Source organism: Glycine max, chromosome 5, assembly GCF_000004515.6.
Source record: "Glycine max cultivar Williams 82 chromosome 5, Glycine_max_v4.0, whole genome shotgun sequence".
NCBI lineage: Eukaryota > Viridiplantae > Streptophyta > Magnoliopsida > Fabales > Fabaceae > Glycine > Glycine max.
In genome coordinates this window covers 40,658,783-40,662,557 of record NC_038241.2, presented here as the reverse complement: position 1 = coordinate 40,662,557, position 3,775 = coordinate 40,658,783, and positions in this window count along the sequence as shown.

The following is a 3,775-nucleotide window of genomic DNA, read 5'->3' as shown; positions in this document are numbered from 1 at the left end:
TAATATTATAAAATTATACGTAAGAAATGGGTATGGGAGGGAGTGGAATGGGGACTCACATCTGTGTTTTTTGAATTTTTTGGGTCAAAGTGGAGACGAGGTTGAACGGTCTTTAGTGGCGTGCCCTCTTAAGGAGGTTGGAACCATCCTTTTGCCTGTAGGTCCAGCCAACATTTTGCTGAACCTAGTAGAACAATAGCTTTGGTTTACACCAGTCCTGTTATTTATTTCTGACTCTACATGTAATACATCGTTTCTTACTTAACATATGCCCAATTCGATATACCAAAGGCAACAAACAAAAACCAGAATGTACGTCTTAGGCTGCAGAGAAAGCCTGTTAAAGGCAACTGCATTCCTTAGGCCCACAATTCCTACAGCTCTATCACTAATTACCCTTTCATTTTATTATAATAGAGAGATGCATGTCAGATTCATTATTATATGCTTTTCAATTTCAAGTGAAGTGGTAAATGAGACAATATGCAAGAATTCATCAATAACGCAATCTAAGGAGTTATTAGAGATGCATATATACTTCAAACTTTATGGTCCACTGAGAGAGATCTCCCAATGTTTTACCTACTTATTCTCACCAAAACAAATTACTTAAATCCACGATGTTATAAGATTTATTCAATGAATTCACTATATTACACTAAAATATGCTAATTATTTTAATCTAATATACCAAAATTTCTGAAGACAACCCTGATCTTATGTATGATTGTATTTTGTTCGTATCTATTTGTAGTAGCACATTAGGTAGCCAGGGAGAGAGCCATACTTATCTTCTTTTTTAAAGCATAAAACCCTTGGGACTTGGTGGACGATGAAAATGAAACAACAATGTTTCAGTCGAATCATGAACCATTCTAATAGGATAACAGCATATTCCATAAGCTTAATTATAATACATTATCTATCTAGTAGGGGATCTTTATGAAAGTAAAATGATGTTTTAGCAGACAGAAAATGACTAGTATTTGCCATTTGCCATTAGAGTATGCGCTGCTTGCCTTAGTGAGTCACTCCACAAGGCAAGTGATTTATATAATGTCACACCAGCTAATGGATGATGACGTGATTAATATAATGTCACACCAGCTAATCTCTATCATTTAAAAATTGTTAACTCAACATTCATGTTATCTAATGTTATCTTCATAATAGATATCTTTTTTTAAAATGAAAATTGTTAGTATCAAAATCAAACATAAATAATCTTTTTTTTTTGTCAAAAAATAATATTTTTTTTATTAATAATCTAATTTATGATGCAAAAAAGATTTTGACTAATCATAAGTTGGTTGAGAAATAAGTAAAATTAAAAAAAATTCAATAAGAATTAAATTCGAATATTACAATTTAACTTTAATTTTAGTATATTAATTATTTGTGAGAAAAGAATAATTATCATGTCATTGCTCCGCATGCATTCTTTGCTAGCTCCCTTCTTTTTCCTCTTTTCCGATAGACGTAATACTTTTCAACTAACTAAATAAATTATGATTGACATTGATATATAATATACACTTCAACTAACCTCACCTAATGTCTCGTATGTTATATCCATTCATGCAAAATGAAAGTAGTTTCATTTTAATGACGCTTTTCAATTAGCTTGCATATATTCAACTACAAGATTTCGTTAGGGCTCATTAATGGCCACTGCCGTCAGAATCTTTCAATCTACTCAATGGTAAACTCATGTGTTAAAACTTAAAAGCACGTGCGCATTTTTAAAAATAAATTTAAGCAAAACAATAATAAAAAACATATTACAAAGTATGTTGTACATTATCAACATCGCTTTTTGTCCGCTATTAAACTGGACCATAGAGTAAAGCAGTTTATTCCCCATTAACGGGGCTAAAAGATAATAAAAGTTGTAAAAGAAATGTGGTTCTAAATGGATATTTTACATTTACTTTTTCTTTCACTTTATGCATCATTCAGACCATGTTCTATTGTTCTTGACGTTATTTTAGAATTGTGGAATGCAACGACTGGCTGTACTTTACGCCTTCAGCTTTTGATTCGCACTCGTTTTTTCCACATTTCTTCTTTTGAAACATTGTTAAAATTTCCAGAAAAGAAATGTACAAGTATTTTTTTAAAAGGAGTATTATTTTTATTGTATATTATTATTGCGATGCGGTAAATATAGATTATCAGTTCCATGGCTCGTGTGATATACGAAAACTTTTTTGTGAAAATAATAGGCTGTCTTCTTATATATTGTAAATCATTTTCAAGAATTAATAAATATTGAAGTACATCATAAACTACATAACGAATTTGTATAAAAATATAACGTGTTAATGAATTGAATAGAAAATAAAAATAAATAAATTGATAATTCAAATGTATCATGCGATTACATATATTGACCCATTTATTTTAACTTATTTGTTAATAAAACACTTTTTTTAATAAAATCAAGAGTTTTCTGCTTTTTTAAATAATAAAATAAGAAATTTTATGTTTTTTTTAATAAAATAAGCCGTTCTTTATTTTTGTTTTAAAATTTTTTTATCTGTTTTTTAAGATCATTTAGAAAAATATTTTTTTTAAACACTTATTTTATTTTTAAACAAACGTGCTCAAAAAGAGCTCCCTAGTCAATTGAGATATCATCTGGATCATTTAATGTATCAACAAATAGCACAAAGTCAAAATAAGTAAAGAAATGCTAATAATATACTCTCTTCGTCCCAATCAATTTATTCCTTAACAATGAATTATTAGATAACCGCTTAATATAATCATTTAATACCAAGGTTAATCTTGGATCGTAACTAGCCACTTCAACTATAGCTGATGAGGGAAGTGTTACTCTTCCACATAAATGGCCTCAATCTTCACTTAGCTGCAACTTTCTAAGGCTTTGGTTCTTCCTCGCAATTGCTCAGCTCAACAGTGAATACAATCATAGAGCCAAAATTAAAATTGAAGACACTGGCCTCTTTCTCTAAAGTTTGTCGCTCAAAAGAATTATCGTACTTAATTCTTTTTTTTTTTTTTTATCACATGCCATTGCCATGTCCTAGATTCTTATTCTTATCAATGACTTGTACTTGTCCTTGTAATAGCATGCAACTACCTCGCAGCCCCTTGTGACCGTGGGTGGTGAATATATGGTGATGAGTGATGACTGCAATATGTAACTAGAGACTCTCCCCAAAACTTTAGTGCAATTAAACACTAGCACATTCGGTTATACATTGACCATGCTTAAACAGATTTACTTAGACTTTTGCTTAATCAATTACCAAGTAGTAAAATGTTTTTTTTTTATAATAAGTATATGCATTTATATTCACTTTTTTTGTCTTCCTTTTTCTTTTTCTTTTCTTTTTCATCTATCTCATACACCACCTCAAAATCGAGTGTTTGTTTATCATTATTATTCTCTTTAACATTTTTTTTAATCTATGAAACTGATTTAAAATAAAATTATGAGGAAGATTTATTAAAAAAAATGAAACTTGCATAATTTAACAATGTTCAATAAATTGCACAAAATATTACAAAGATTGTGCTAAACGTGTCATTAAAACATGTAAAAAAATGTCATTAAAATTGGTTTTCGCAAGTAACAACAGTTACCACTTCTAACAGACTTGTCTAATTGAGTTACTAACATTAATCATAATATGATGAATTATTTTAAAAACCAAAACATGTAAAGTAATTTTATTTATAATTATTAATATTATAGCTATTAAAAAACGCAAAAAGTAATTAGATACTACGATCTAGAGTTTGGATC